General features: G+C 40.9%; 1 long non-coding RNA gene across 1 annotated transcript in view; it reads left to right on the forward strand.

Annotated features, from left to right (window-relative positions):
- The first annotated feature begins 16,620 nt into the window (after positions 1-16,620).
- LOC306798098 overlaps positions 16,621-17,362 on the forward strand; it is a 43,864-nt gene continuing 43,122 nt past the window's right edge. The window contains exon 1 of the long non-coding RNA XR_013773281.1: positions 16,621-16,736. This is a non-coding gene — a long non-coding RNA (uncharacterized lncRNA). The remainder of the gene's footprint in view (positions 16,737-17,362) is intronic.

The following is a 17,362-nucleotide window of genomic DNA, read 5'->3' on the forward strand; positions in this document are numbered from 1 at the left end:
ATTCTGTGCTTTGTATTCCATGTTAGGCAAGCAAACTTTTTCACAGAATTGACAAGTTTTGTTCGTTCACCATTTCAAACTTCCAATCATATGCCAGGTACATCATCAAAAAACAGAGACAGCTATTCCTGCTCTGTTGAGTATAAAGATCAAATATAAAGGCAATGTTGCAATACCCAAGGAGGTAATAAGGGTTTTGTGATGAAGATGAGAATAATGTCCTCAGGCTTTGGGAACTTCTCTGGTAGCCTCTGGAAAAAAAAGGAAGAAGCCAGGGTACAAGGACCAGGGTTCTGATCCTTGCATCTGGCTGGGTTTATTTTTTGGAAGAACACAGGTCCAAGACGAAGGCAGTGAGAAAGACAATTCTGCCCCTTTGTGACAATCACAACAGGAGCAGAGCAATCCAGGTGTTCAGGCCTGAAAGTACCAAGGAGACATCTATGACTCATGTCCAAGAGCAGACCCTTCTGAAGCAGCAGCGGAAGGTGAAGTGGCATGGTCATACATGACCTCAGACAACTCTGCACAGGCATTTGGATTGTTCCTGGGGTGCTTTGGCCTCCCCACTTCCTGCCTACTGACGTAGCTCCAGTGACCACTCAGCCCCTGGGAGCAGCACTGAAGTGTGAAGCCACAAACTGTTTTTCCAGGGAATCATCCTCTGCTGGAGAAAAACAACTTCCCAGTCACCATGGGCTGGAGTGGCTTTGAACTGCCAACCATGCTCAGGTTCAAGTGCAGGTTCTTACTTGCTCTTGGCAGAAAAGTAATTAGTACAAAGCCAAGCAAGCAACAGCTCTTTTTACTCATGCTTTATTCTTTCACCTTTTGATAGTGCCTGCTAATTGCGTTGTTAGCAGGGCTGTGGTCACATCAAACTTAAAATCAGATTCCCCACTGGCTCTATGGTGCCTTTAACCCTATAGTACCCAAAGGAAGCCTAAGTGCTAAAAGAAGCCACTTTCAAGAGTGCACAGTCCTAACAAGAGAGAAAACAAGACAAAAGCTCATTATTTTTTGTGTCAAATACAAATGTAGACACTATTTTTAGGTATTTTTTACTATTGATCTCTTCTACCTACAATTGAGTGTCTCCATCTGGATGTCCTCAGCTCATGTGCCTCTCACATAACTAGGGTCACCATGGAAATATGAAAAGGGCCCACAGCATTTGGAGGCTCCAATACAATTACTGCAGGTACAGAAAGATCCACACGACTCTGTAGCTTGACCATGAAATTGTAATAAATGCAGACTACAAAGGGTGAAAGCCATAAGGGGAAATGAGACTATACATCAGCTTCTATAGTATTGGACTGTGTAGCAGCAACCCAAACAAATTAGGTAATCACATGGGAAAATTCAACATCATCTTGTTAAGTGCTTGTTTTCAGTACAGTTCCTAGAGTGCAGTAGGACCCAGACAAATTGATGTTCTTTAGTTGTTAACCACTGTTGCACACTGTGAGGACTTCTCTAGTTATTTTGATTTGCTCTAACTCAGCCCCAGGGAGAAAAAAATGACAGCAAAATCAACTTCAGGAAGTTAGTTAAGCGGATGAAAACATGAGGCATGAAGTAGCATGAAGACACAATAAATCTATTTTAAACTCATAATTAAAACACTTATGGCTTGACTCTTTTCATCAATGGGCTTTTGCTATAATTTTCCAGTGCTGCATGGCATAAGTAACCATTAAACTACCAAACTGTAAGCTGTGTTTGTTTGGTAACATGATTACTTCCTGTATCTGTGACTACCTCCTGTGATGGATGGTGGGAGCTCTTGAGGAAGTGTGGGGTCAAACATATAGAATGACTTCAATTGGCTAATTAAGCAAGTTTAGGATGACATTCCAGCCTGAGGTGTTCTTCAGACAAGGTACTTAAATTTATGTGTATCTTATAGGCACAGAATTACCAGATCAGGAAGTTGTGTCATACCTCCACTTTGCATAATTAGCTCTTAGAGTTAGAGCGGTTTGTGACACCACCACGGATGAAGGAATTAGAATGCAAACTTCCTTTAATTATACAAAACAAAACCAGCATGGTTCTGCTTCCAGAAGTATTTAACATCTAGCAATTGTGGGCAATTCAAAAGGTCAAGGGGTTCATGCTAGCTGTGTTTATACTGAGATAAGTATTTGGGCCTTCCACATATTTCACCTTTCCATTAATATCCCCATCCTTCAGCTCCCTCCTTCCTCTTAGCAATCACATGTCACTTGAATGATCCTTAAAGCACTAAAGTGCTTTTCATGAAGCTCCTACAACAGCAAAAATGGAACCCAGATACATGATCTGATATCAAATCCAGGAGCTTCCCTTTACTCATCCCCTTTTGATTACATTTACTGTGTTCTGATACTTTAAATCAGAGCCTGTCTGCTGACTGGTGTGTATCTACGAGGGACATTTGGTTTAGGTGACTGTGCCTTGTCTGGTTTTCCCTTCTATCTGATGGTGGGGAAAATCCCACCCATAGCAAATATTTAGAAGATATCATTATCTGCCTATCTTTTTATTTGCATTGAGCATCCTTTGTTTGGTGCTTGGAGGAGCTGCATGATTCAGGAACAGGAAGAGTCGGGACAGACAGGCTGGGACTGTGCAGGGTACTGAGGAAACTAAAGAAGAACAATGTGTCCAGTGTTGTGTCCTGGTTTGGCTTCAGGGTAGCAAGTGCTGAATTATTCTCTAACCCTTGGACAGGAACTGCATGTATGTCAGCCAAGAGAGTTTGGAATATCTGGGCAATACCTGTGGACTGATTTGCTCTCTAGATATGCTGGTTTCCAGCCATTCATCCAGCTCTGCAATAACTGCAGACCCTATCACTGTGATTACAGTCACAGAAGGCCTTTTTGGTGCTGTGGGACCAAGGCTTTGCTTTCAATTAGAACATTTCTAATTCTCTTAAACGTTTATTGGTATTTTAAAAGGAATATATATTTTTGCAAATGTTTGGAGTATGGTTTACATTTCAACTAAACCAACTTTTTGTTGGACAACGGGAATAAAATAATCTTTAGATGATCCTAAAGTGTATCACACAGTATAGATCTATCCCCAGAGCTGTATGGGGACACCAGACACAAACACACACACAAACATGCACTCTGAACACCTACTATTAAAACTGGAGGAATTTTATTTTGACAAACAGAAAAGTGCATTGCAAGAAACCTTCTGAACTTTTGAAGAAAGTTTTAAAAATAATAGTGAGGGTTTCTTCACTAGAAGCCAGGTAATTACTTGAGAGCTACTTTCAAGGGAAGAGAGCACACACCCTGCAGGGTCAAGCTGGTAATGTCCTGCAATTATTAGTTAACGAAGCAATCCATCAGGACGGGGCACTTGGTGCTTGAGTGATGTTTATTATGGCAATAGTCATTGAAGCCAGTGTGAATAACTGTGACAATGGCCCTGCGGAATTCCAGCCCAATTTCCATATCAAATCATTTTCAGTGACAGGTGAAAGGGTAAGGTTTCTGCTTGCCAGGTACACAAAGTCACAATGGGCCATTGAGGTTGTGTTGATGCTTTCTCTTTAATATGATCAAGATATTGAAAGTCAGATTCTGCCTTCAGATAAAAACATGTGAATTTGTCATCTTAAAACGTTGTCTTTGTTCCTGGGAATGCAGCAGTCACTGTGCTCAGATTGTATCTTCAGTAGCAGCTTGGGCAATATTCACAGCAGCTTGCACAAGAAAAGACTTTAGTTAAGGACTCTCTCAGTCAGATATGCATAAGATGAAGTGAGGGATATCTACATCTGAAGCCAACCTGGCTATGCTGATCTTTGCATATATTTTCATTATTCCTATTAGTAGCATCACAATCAGCAGTAAGTACCATTTTGGCTATTTTGAGAAGAGAAAATAAAGGTGTCTTTCTTTTTCCCCCACTCATTTTGTTGGCTGGACTTACCTCTGAGCAGTGTATTCACAGAGTAAAGATGCTGAGCAAGTTGGTGACTCAAAGAATGATGGTGAAATCACAGACTTTGGAGATAGGCACAAGAGTTTCCATAGACAGTGGAAAATAATATTTTTGAATGGGGAATCTATACAGATTATTAACACAAGGCTGATCTGAGATATATAATTAAATATCAGCTCCTGCTAGTGCAAAATCTCATTCTTCATCTCATACAAATGCACCTGTGACTTCTGAAGAGGGAAACTGTCTAATGAACAGTCTGATGGATCACAAGGGTAAACCTACCTACTTTGAGGATTTGAGATGCACTTGAGCATAATAAATCCACATAGGGTAAGACCTGTCTACAGTTTGTCTTTTGAGAATCATTCAAAGGTTTGCCCTGAAGCACCAAGCCACTTGAGAGTTGGACAACTCTTAGTTTCAGTTTAGAAGAAGCTTATCTAGGATGAGAGCCATCAGACAAGTTTCAGATTTACAAACCTAACATGTTGCTACTTACAAGACTACACGTACCTTGTAGGTGTCTGTTCTGAATAACCACTCCCTTAACCTGATACCTCCCTCAGAATGGATCTTCAGGCTCTATGTGTGCTCTGAGGCCTCATCTGGGATGTAGCTTGTGAATTTTGCCCAAAGCCTCCCTCTCCCTGACTCCAAAACTACTAATGGTATCTATTTCATCCACATCCTTTCTTCCTAAGAAAATGCAAGGCCATGGACTCTACAGTTGAACTTCCCTTTCCATCATCTCCAAGAGATGGCCTAGATGCAAGACTGGGGGATAATACCTCCCCACCTTCCCTCTGAGGACTCTATGCTGTGGAATATTGCAGGAGTGCAATATCTCAGGGGCTGGGCTGGTCTCTGCCTAATTAAGGGGTTATAACCCCTTGGCACACAAGATAGAGCTGCATGACAGACCCACCTCCTATGAAGACTTCATGGCTGAGGAAAAATACAGATTCCAGGAAGCACAGCACCTCTACTTCTGTGAATCAATAATGGAAAACTCTACATGCTGTGTACTTGCCTGCTGTCTCCTTTCTTTGCTTCCTTTTGTTGTGAGTTTTGGGCTGATCCAGTATCCAGTAATGCAATGGGAATCTTGCCATAATCTTGGATGGACATAAGATCAGGCACCATCTGACTGGAAAAAGTGACATAAAGCTTCTAATAACATAGATATTGTGGATAGCTTGGCTTTGTGCAGTGTTTTTTGTCAGACAGCATCATGTAGTTTTAACCTCTGTGTGCATGATTTGCTTTTATGAACCACTGAAAAGCAGCCACATGTGGGGAGAAATGTGACTGTGATGAAACAGGTCACAGCAGAGTTTTGTTATCATAGCACATGTCTCCCGTTCATGAAGCTCCAGGCAGCAGATGATGCACTAAAAACACAGTGACAATATGCAGTGCAAAGACAGGTGAAAAGTGTGATCTACATTGGTTTTGAAATCTGAATTCTTTGCTCAAGTTGGTGTTTTGAATAGAAAAGTTTATTAACAATTCTTTGGGGTGTTTCTCTTTCTTGCCTCTCTTTCATGAACTTTGATTTCTGAGCAAGTTCAGTTTCAACTTTCCTGTTAATTGGACTCATATTTCTCATTTCATCCCCTTTTGCCTTTGCAAAGGACTAGTAAGTTAAATGGACGAGGAGTCTGTGTGCATAGTGCCACATTTTTCAATAGGATACCATTGAAAAATTCTTTATATTCTACAGCTGGAGAATGAAGAAACCTTTACAAATTTCAAGCTTTGAAACACATTTTGAATCATTTGCAGATGGGTTCAAAATGCAAAATGAGTATTTTTGCTCTAAAGAGACTATGCCTGTCCCTTGAGATATTCTAATATTGGAACTTAACAAAACCACTGCACTTTCCTCTCTCTTTCAGGCAGCTCTGTCACAGCACAGTGACACAGAACTTTTGGATTATATACCTGTCAACATTTACTTGCTTGCTTGTTTGCTTCATTCCCTTAACAATTAAAAGTGTTTTTCCCAGAGATGATGTGTCATGGTGAAGAGATGCTGGTTCGAACTTGCCCTGATACAAACGAGGAGAAAATGAAGAGCTGTTTCCAAAGATCTGAAGCCGGACAGATAAAAGGATTGAGTGGGTGTTAACTGTCCAGGTCATCCACGTGTTTGAACAGCTGAGCTGAAACGCACGGGGTCTGTGTTACCATAGGGCTGTAGCCGCAGGGTGCCTATAAAGGGCACTCAGAGGCTGGAAAGAATTTCCAGGAGGGATTTTCACTTCTAGAACGAAAGCACTGGGATTTAATTTCAGAGAAAGCGTTACAGAAGCCTACCCTTCCCTAAACACACGTAATCGAAGTGATATGCTGAAGCACTGGATGAAAAGAAAAGACACTGGCAAAGTCAAAGCATTGAGAGACAGGAGGGGTTTGTCAGCAGATTAGTTTGCTGCAGGCTACTTGCCATATGCCTCCCGATGCTGCCTCTACTGGATTGAAATTTACTTCCACAGGATAATGAATTAATGTTATTAATGATGTTATTATGGATCTGACATTAGGGATGAGAAACATGCAGCTAGGATGTAAGTCAGCTGCAGAGAAGGGGCCTGAAAAATATCTGTCCTTAGGCAGTAATGAACACAGTAGGAATGGCATTTTCCATCAGATCTGAGCTGGAAGCTTTGTGAAAGGTGAGGCAGGACACTAATTCTATTGCTCTCCATCTTTTTGATAATATGGACTTTTGTCCTTAAATGTCCCTCATTAGATCTCACACTCAGACTTCTGGTTTGTATAAACTGTCTTTCAGGAGTAAATGTCAGCTTCTCATCCCAATTTCAGCTCCCAAATGAACATGACCTAGACTTATTTAATTCTATGGTGCATCTGCTAGATGTAGTCTGTGTCAAAGTTTCCTTCACTGCAGTGTCTGTATAATATGTAAGAGCACAGCAAGCTTGTGCTCTTCACAAATAGAATTAAAATAAACATATGGAAATATTAGATTAATGGTTGGGCTTGATGATCTTAGAGACCTTTTCCAACTGTATCGATTCTGTGATTTTAATGATTCCAAAACACTTAAAGCAAAATCCTCCTTTCCTTTCTGCACTACAAACCTGAAGTTACTCTTGCATTTCCTAACAATGCTGGTGTTATATTTATTCCCTTTCCAGGACTGTTAGGCTACACTAAGCCAATTGCCTGTCCTAGGCTCTCTTAAAAGATTAGATCACTTGATTATGCTGGAGAAAACAATGGGTTAAACTGGATTGAAACTATCACTACTAGTGACTTTCATTTTAAGGTGAGAAATGAATACATATAGAATGCCAAAAGAACATCATGTTCCTCAGTTATCACATAAAGTTCATGATGTTATACATTAATGTTAATATTTGAAGGAGATTTGCTAATTTATGTACCATTAGCATATAAATGACTCCTGCTATAAGAATGAAAAAAAATCACTATACTTCTGGAAAAATTACATATTTTTTTCCCCTTTCTTCATTAAGGCAGTTAAATATAAGTTGCCACATGAACCTAAAGCTTTTCATCATTAACACGACTTTTATTTGGCTGTGTAAAATACTTTTAAGAACCTGTCTGAGAGAAAAAAAAAAAAAGGAAAAAAATATCATCCACTAAAATTTGTTTTATATGTATTCTGTGGAAAAAGGGTTCTTATAGGATGTGACAAACCTGGACTGAGCTTTTCAAGTTCAGTGTTGCAGATTTGCTGGCATTCACAGCAGTTTCTAAACCATTTCCTTTCCTATGGGTGTCCAGGACATATTCCACATGTTTTGTCCCATCCCTTTAAGTCAATATTTTTAAAATAGATGCTTAGGAAAATGGGACCTTTGGATTAGGCACTGAGCAAGGGTCACCAGCTGTGAACTCTGCAAAAGAATGCACCAGATGACATTACCATGGTCACCTGTTGTGCCTTTTCTGCGGGTACTAACATAGCTTTAGGTCAGTCAATGTCTGCCTGACTATAGCCAGAATTGGGCTTAAAAACATGCAAATGATACCCTGGGTCATAGAGGTAACATTTTAATCTATTGAAGAAGATACAAGCTTGCATTTTTTTAACCAGTTTATCTTTTCCTCTCCTCTTTTCCTTCATGTTAGACAACAATGATTTCTGGTCATAGTTGAAAATGCTACATCCAGACAGCCTGTGTCTGTCAGCAGGAATGTGATGGCTTCAGTGATGCTGTCCCAGAAGCTCCTGGGGGTTCTATAAGATGAGAGGAGGCAGAATCATTGGGGTGTATTGGCAGTCATGATTGGCACCTAAAAAACAAACAGCAGTTTGAAAAGCAACAATTATTTCTTACAGTCCATTAGACTGTGAACAGCATCCCAAGAAAAGAGTGTGGAAAACTGTGAAGTTATGGTGTTTAAATCAATCTGGGTTGAATAAAATCTGCATTACATAAATTGCTGTGTAGGGAACACTCTTACACCATTACAGGAAGGAAACAAATGGGCAAACCATCTCCAGATTCTGAGAATCTGTGTCTTGACCAGTTTTTAGCTTGTACAACTAGAATAATTGTTTTATTAGCCACTAGAAATTCCTTTTTGCTGAAGAGATTGCTCTTGGCTAACAGCTTCAGGCAAGATCCAGTTCTGGTATGACAGGAGTGTCATAGTCCAATGAATAGAGCAAGTATGTTCACTTGTGTCATATGTAATTGTCCATGAAATAATTTGTGTTTAGTAAATCAAGCCTCTCTGTTAAGTATCTTTACCTTAAAACATCATCAAGAAGGGAAAAAAAAAAAAATCATTAGAAGTTGGGCAAACAAATCTCACAGGCTCTTGTATTAGTCCTACCTTTGGAGTCCTGTACAGAGGACTCTTCATAAGACACAGTATGGCTCACTGTGAGTAATAAAATCCAAGTTCCATAACCTCTTCATTTTTGCAACATTCCGACTGATGTCACGGAGAAGACTTCCTACTGGAAAGATGGGAATAAAAAGAGATTTACATAGAAACATGATTTGCGGCTGATTCAAATGTACTCACTGCTGTTTGCAAGTTTGTAACTGATGAGCTTTAAATGAAAAGACTTTAGACAGTGAGATGAAGGAAGATTCTTGGCTTAATTTTTCTAAGTACAACTGTTTGTAACAGTGCCTTTATCCAGTGTTCATGCACCATTTAATAACTGCTGATATAGAGAGCATCACTAACATTTTTCTGACTGAAGCAAAGTTGAGTGGTCTGAAGTATTCTTGCAGACTAACCTCCCACTGCTTCCTACAAGCTTCCTATGGACAGGCAAGATATTAGCATGTAAGAAATAGCATTTATTCTACATTCTGTGACTTTTTTCTCTAGAGCATGGAGAAAGGTAACCATTTTTTTAGCAAAAACTAGCTTAAAATATTAGTTGGGATTGAGTTTTGCAAAAGCACATTCAGGTTTTTATATCTTGTGCTGGTGGCAGTAACTCCAATTTCACCAAGGTGTGCATAGTCTAAAGCCTGTGAAAAGTGAAAAGTGTCTGGTGATCTGGCCAGGCTCAAGGAGTGTGAGCAAGGACAAGAAGGCTGTGGCAGAGGGATGCACTCTATACCTTTCACTGCAAATGGATTAGCTACAGCAGGCAATATAAATTAGGAAAAGGTTTGATGATGCAAGAATGTAAAAACAGATTATTGTATCTGATTAAACACAAAATTTATAAAAAACAAGAGAACCAAATCTGAATCCTAGCTGCCTTCAACAGCTGAAGTAGGGAGTATTCTGGGGAGGAAAAAAGGTACAAAATCAGTCTTTTGTAAAAAAAATGACAGCAAACATTTGCCCCAGCACTCTTCAGAGCCTCAGAACTGGGATGAGCTACACAGCAGAGAGGCTGTGGGGTTTTCCTGGAAGATTGCCTTGGGTGCAACATGGCAAAGAATAGTGGACAATCTCTCCTCAGTGCAGTTCCAAGACAATGACAACAACTGAAGTCAAAAGCACTAATGACTAGTTAGAACAACAGATGATCTAAGGCTAAGAGCTCAGCCAGCCAGCAACAATGTGGAAATGTCCTTTGCCAAGGTCCATAAAGGAATATTTTTATTTCCTTTTTTAGAGGCAGCATAATATTTGTATTTTTTTTTCTGTAGTTATCAAAGTGTCTAAAAATGTGTGTTAAGTACCTCAACCAGCCAGAAAACCATAGTTTTAGCCCTTAGTTTTAGATGAGCAATTTTAGTTGTTTTGCTTTTGGGTTTTTGTAGGAAAAAAGATTAGAAACTGAGTCTTGACCTCTAATGCCAATTTCAAACATCCTGCTTGTTTTGATGGAGCCAGAATGTCACGTAGGTATCCTAATATTTCTTATTTGCTTATGTCCTGCGTCAGCTAAACCATTGATTGTTTGTTGGTGGCTTTAAAATAAATTCAAATAAGTTTCATTCTGTTAAGTGGGTTGGTCCTTCCTTCTTCCTGTGCTGGGCTTGCCCTTGTCATTTCAGGCATACAATAAGAAGACTTCTCTGTCACAGATGTTTACAATACAGTCTGTAAATAATGGATTCCATTGTTTATTCAAAAAATACTTTTTTTATGCAAAGCTACAAGGTTTACATAGCTGGCGTCAGCCTCCCCACACACAGAGTCTTCTATTTTCCGGGAAGAAGCCTGGGGCATCCTCCCCACTTGGAAAATGTTTCTGCCAGAAGCAATTTTAAAACGTTTGACAGCGCAAAACGTGCAAAATGAAGCATTTCAAAAGAGAAGGAAACAAGAAAAAGGGGGGTGAAAAATGGAACCTTCAGGAAAACCCTTCAATATTTGTTGTGATACCAGCTGATAAAGTGTTCAAAGTCCACTCTGTAAATTGTGACTTCCATACATAGAATTTGTCTTCACAAGCAGTAAACATTTATACGAAATTAAAACTCTTCATTTTAAAACTCTGATCTACTGATTCTGTTCTGCCAGCTTTGTACCAAAGTATCAAAAGAGATAACTCATGTCAGAAAAAAGTTTACAGCTTAGAAGGTGTGCAAAGATGAAGAGCACATTTGTTCCTCTGAATTTTCTTAATTCCTAATTCTGGAAGAGAAATTTATTCTTGAGAGTAAATAGTCTGGATATGGGGGTCTCAGGATTATTTCTTGGGTTATGGTGAGTTTACAGGTGACTTCTGTTTAGAACTCTGCCCAAATATTTATAGTATTTTTATCTTAATTGAAATGATAGTTTGAGATGTACTGGTCAGCAGGGAAAATATTTGTTACCATTCCCATACCTGTTTTATGATAGCATTTGTTTCCAGAGGTCATTTTCCTACTTGCATGAACTGAAGATTATATAGGCGTGATGTTACCACACATTGTTACACTCCAGTGTCCAAGGGCTTGGCTATGAGGGCTGAACTCACAGCAAGCAAGCACCACTTATTTTCCCAGTATTGTGAACAGAGGGTCAGATATGGGGAGATTGGACACACAGCACCAGAGCCCATAAGACAGCCCAGAGGCAAAGATCAAAGAGTGGGATTTGTCTGAAGCACTATCACACACAGGGACTGAGATGCTCTCCTCCAGCTCACTCAAGTATGTCAAGGAGAAAGACAAAACTGTTCTTTCCAAAACTCAAGGCACCTGAGCCACCCATTCAAGCACAGGCAGCCATATCTTTCATTTTTTCATAGGCTCTACCTGCTGCTGATCCTGGATGAGATATTATTGCTCCTTTTTGTGCTAAATGCCTGCGACTAAAGCACTTACCTGGAATGCAAAGACCTGTGTGCTCTCAGGTCTCTTCAGGCTCAGGAGAACATGGTGTCACCTGCCATATCCTCAGAAGATTGTTCATGGAAGGAGGCTTGACAGCTGTGAGGTGTCTGCTGGCCAAGATTAGGAACTGTGAGGCCAAGGGGAGATCACAAATCTGGAGAGTGATGGAAAACTGGAAGAACATCACTGTATCTCAGTGAGATCTCTTGAAAGAGAGATGCCCTACCTTTGTGTGATTTATTCATTGACTTTTAGTGCAAAATACACAAGCACATTCCAAAAGGCTTTAAGTATCAGACAGATACACAGATGCTCACTTTACTCACTATGCCTAGATCTGTTCTTGGATTTGTTTTTAGCCTTTTATTACTTTCATATCCTACCTTGAATGAAAATGTTAGGTACCTCATTTCATGCTTGGATAAGTTTATCTCAGAGGTCTGTCACAACTTTGAACTAGTCTCAGTTTTTCCTTCTTTTAAATATTGTTAACATCAGTGTGATGGTCTGTCCTACTTCACACCATAGTAGTACCTCCATGGCAAAAAAAGAGTCAAGCATCTTTGCTCTCTTTTTAAAACAATTTGTCAAACACAGAGGTACAAACATGAGCATGAGGCCCACCAGGAGACATGCATGAACACATGAATCTGATGCCCCACAGCAGAAGGAGTGGAAGCTCATATGTCTGAATTGTTTCCTAAAGCCCTTTTATCACTAATTCACACAAAATGTATCTGTCCAGTGGTCTGAGCATTCTCCTAACATTTTGGGCACTCTTGTAAGGTTTAACCGTGATCCAGAAAGCAGGCAGTGCTAATGCCCCAGAATCACTTCCCAAAACCAACTTCTTTAGCCATGCCTTATACGGTTCTTCCCCAAAGTCCAATTGAATGGACAAACCTACTGGGATTTCCAGAAAGAAATCTCTGGTGTAATAGAGGCCCATGCTGTTAAATACCATGGAGTGAGGAAATCACATTTGAAGCACAAAACAAAATCTGAATAGGGAAGAGTGCAGGTTAATGCTGAATGCTGGCTTAATAAGATTTTTTATTGAAGCAAGGGTCTGAAGTCAGACATACCCTGCACTTAGTATCCAAATATATATATTGACAGAGCAGTTCCATTTTTTTTTTTTTTAATGTCAGCATTGGCAGCAGTGGGAAAAGAAGAAGCAGCAGAACTGCTGCTAGTCAAGGCAAGGGGATGTGGACAAGTCAATGGATCAGTGTTGACACAGATCTTTCAAACAGCCAGGACACCATGGACAACTTAGGAGACCTTTCTGGGTAGGGATTTGGCAGCATATTGCAGCAGGGAGCTGTAAACTCTGTCACAGGGCTCAGCTGAGGAATCCAGCAGAAGATTGTCAGTCACCATCATGAATCCAGAAACAGTCCCAGAAGCTACAAGAAAAAGAAGAATGCATGGCTGAAGGGAAGCTAGAACTCTTCCAATAAGAAGCAGGCACTCTATTTAGCTAAACCAGGACACCCTCTGATTAACCATAGATTTTGGACAGAAGGCAGAAAAATTACACTTGTCAGATGCCACAAAAATATGTTAAATACCACTACATTTTCAAAACCAGATTCAAATCTGCTGCCCTTATTTTCCCAAATGTGCTTGATGCACTCAAAATATTTTTAATTCCTCATTTAGATATATTTTTGTGTTTCATTGTGAAGTCTATATATCTAAATGCATCACTAAACTAAATTTAACATATTTATATTTTACAATTTTTTTCCCAATGTTATACTTCAGCTTTTCAACATTACTGAAGGCAAATACTGCTACCTTATCAAATGCTGCAGTGTTATGGATAAAAAAGATTTTCCTTGAGGCAGCACTAAGAATTTCAATGATAGGAAAAGTCTTAGTGTGTTGAGTTTTCATTCCAGCTCAGAACGAAAATAAATTGCTGTGAATTCTTATGGAATAGAAATGTTATCCCTGACTGGATCACCAGACTAAAATCACAGATGGCTATAGCTGAGAATATTTTGAAGGTCAGCACAGAAATGACAGAGCATAACTTCTACTGATGCCTTTGATTTCAAAACCAGCAATGTAACCAAGTTGCCAACCAACAAGCAATAAACAGCTGCTTCCTGAAAGGGGAGAAAGTATTAGAGGAAAGGGACATGAGATCATTGCCTTGAAGCATCCTGAGTCAGCAAGTTAGGTGAGAAAGTTTTCTCTGATCCCAAGACCATCTGCTTCCAGAAATGCTGACTGGGCCCATGCTGAGGCTTGTTCACTGACCAAACACCCACTGGGGGAGGGACAGGGGGGCTGCAACTGCACCCAGGCAGCATGTGGGCTTTGTAGTCACACCTGAACCTAGACCACCCCTGCTGGTCTAGGGCACTTTTAGATAAGAGTGTAACCAGCTGCTGTCTGGAAAGCAGTGACTACAGCCTGCAACAGCATGTCCCCAGCTGAACTGCTCGTTTCTCAGTCACCTGCCTGCAGGAGCAGCCAGCAAATGGCTCTGGTGTCTAGCAGGTGCCACTGCTGGCACCTGCACAGCCAGCAGTGACAGTCCCTGCCCCTCTGCAGATCTGTCTGACATGAAGAGTTTGGAAGCCAAGTCTTGGTGTAACAGCTACTGCAAAAATAATTGGGTCATTAAAATAGCAAGGCAGTTTCTTCCTAGGATCTAAATCATAGTTTCTGATTGTGATGGGAGTTACAAGGATTAACTGTGTGTGCAATGTGGTCAGACCAAACTAAGATGTATTTCCTGCTAGCTGCCTGGTGAGGAATTGTCTTGGGGTGTTGCTACCTGTCATCAATGGAAAATAAAACACTGCACTGGCCAGAGCCTGAGACTGAGGGCAGGAGCTGTGTGCTCTCTGCTCCCTTGTGAAAACTCACAGATGTGAGGAAAGACTTCTTTTCTTTTCTGATATTCTCAGAAATTATCTATATGCCAGCGTACACACACTTTGACTCCTAATCCTAAAAAAAACATTGGGAGTTTTTATTATTTTCCATTAAAACGAATAGCTCTTTTAGGTACACATTCATTTTTCCCCCTCTATTTTCCCAAACATTAACAAGGTTTGATTTTGAAGAAGTGGGAAAAAAGTTTTTATCTCAGACACACTGCCTTGCACACAGGCAAACTAAAATACTTTCCAAACAGAAGGAGAGGACACAGTTGCCCCATGTCTATCAAAATATCCTATCCATTTCTCCTTCTCCTTTAGCTTGTGTCTGTGTTGCAGGTTTAATCAAATCCTCTTAATTCTGCCACTCACAAGCTACATGGAGTCCTGCAGAGCCTTGTATCTGACACAGGACTACAGAGCACAAGGAAAAGTTTTTATTAATTTTTGAGGCTGGGATTTTTTTGTCTTTCCATAGAGTTTGGGCTGCTGGTGACTCATTTCTTCTTGTTTACTTAGTTATGAATCCCAAGATGTTAAGAACTTCTGTCCTGGATTACTATCCTGACCTCAATGACAAATTTTCGTACCCTTTCTTCCTGTGACACAGTAACAACCTCTTTCTCAAGAAATCCTGGCTGCTGTGGTAGCAGAAGTTTCTTAGGAAAGCCCAAACCAGTTGTGTTCTCTTGCTGTGGTCAAGGAAGCCACTCTTGAGTCACTGAGGGGGCTTTCTTCATTCCATAATATATATTCAAGGGAGGAATCCTTTCCAACCTCATATCTACAGCATTTCTCATCTTCTGTGTGTGGTGAATCAGTAAATAAAATCACAAAATAACCATCCTGCTTTGAATTTGGGAGACTGGAGTTACAGAAAAGACCATCTGTGTCCCCAAGGCTCATGAGAAGGGGACAAAGCTGCAGCAATCTGGGATTCTCATAAGTAGAAAGCTCCAGAGGGAGGAGGGGGGATGAGAGATGACAAAAGATGCATTTCAGATGGTGCTTTCTGGCTCTTTTTTCTCCTCTGAGTTGCAGCAGTGGCCTCAGGTGATCTCAAGGACATCTTTGCTCAGTGACTCCCCAATGACTGTTTCACAGGATCAATATGCCCTTCAAAACCCATGGTAACCCTGCCAGGGAGGAGCTAAGAGACACAGAAGTGTCAGCAGCATCAGGTATGTGCCACTGCACAGACCTGGTGGACTCTGCCATCTGTTTTTCAGGTGCCAGAACACCTGATGCTGTGCTGCAGCAGCTTTGAAGCAGGTTCAGAAGGTCACATTGAAACAAGAAGTGAAGCTCTCCCAGAATGCTCTCTTATCCCTATCCCAAGGATCTTGCCCTCCAGAGGAGGTGACACAGGCTTGGGTGACACCATTTCTCCAACATTCAGTTTGTCTGGTGCGTGTCTGGCTGGCTGGGATGCAGGCATAGGGTGCAGTAGGCACGTGTATCCTGCACTGCCAAGAGCCTTGGAGCAAGGCTCAGAGTGGCTGCCATCCCCAGTAGTGCTCCCTGGCGACACTGGCCATCTGCATGGGCTCAGAAAAGCCACCAATTAGAATGCACCACTGTGCCTCAAACACTGCCAAGGTGGTGGGCCAGGGCGTGGGGAAAGATCACTGGGAGGCAGCCAGCGTTTGGGAATTTTCACTTGACTTGTAGGAATGCAAAGCAACACTTGCTTTGCAACACCAGCCAGGGTGTCAGGTGAGGCCTTTTCTATCCCTTTAACATTTATAACTGTAATATGAACTGTCATGGAGTTCATTTATATATGGCTTTTAGCAGGCTGCTTACAGTTTAACTCTGCCATACAAGTCTATACTTTTGTAAGACCTTACTCTGAAATCTATATTCTTTCCCTCAATGTAAGGCAAACAGCACCATAAACCAGGCAATTTCTGTGCAGAGCAGTGTACATTTAACCACTGCAGTAAAGCAATTTGGTCTGTTTTGTCTGCTGTTACCTTAATAGGAATCATTTTGTTTCTTGTTTTGAGGGGCAGGAAGAGAAAAGAATGAAGGGATAAAAGGAATAGCCTCTGTAATTCACCTTCCCTGACAAAGCTAGAAGTGCCTGACTACTCCTTAGAAAATGCAAAAAAAAAAAATCTACAGGGAAGAGGTAAGGACTTTATCCTTTAGGCTGTCTGATATGCCCAATTACAGCTTTCAGTAAGCAGGGAAGGAAAAATAAGTTCAGCTGCAGGCTGGACAGTAATCCCAGAGGGGTCTGGTTTATGCAGCTTGATTGAAGCATGTGTTTGAAGACCTAGGAAAGAGTCTGAGGCTGGCAGCCCCTCTGCAAGTGATTAGTACCCAACCCTGCCTTCCCCATAGAAGACCAATGCTGCAGGGAGGCACCAAGGAGCAGATATCCCACTTTGGATCTGCCCTGGTTATAGAGTTATATAAGTACAGGGTAATGCACAAAGGAAACAGAGAGAGATTAAGTTATCATTGGATGGAAGGAAAAAATCAGTGAGGTATGAAGCAGCCAGCAGATGCCAAATGGACTTCATCAGCCCTTCAGCTGCATTCCTACTGGTGCTCAAGTTCCTTTTTCCAGGAGCACTGGCACGGTGTTAGCTGACTCTGCATGGCCTGTTCAATCTATGTTTTCAGCTCTGACAACTGGCAGCCAGAAATCCTTGGGGCTTCTAAAAACCATTTACAGCCTTACTTAGTCTCTAATGACTGTTCACCTTCCACATTGCTCACCCACAGCTGTATTTCACTGCTTTTATTGCT

Source organism: Erithacus rubecula, assembly GCF_903797595.1.
Source record: "Erithacus rubecula genome assembly, chromosome: 2".
Classification (NCBI taxonomy): Eukaryota; Metazoa; Chordata; class Aves; order Passeriformes; family Muscicapidae; genus Erithacus; species Erithacus rubecula.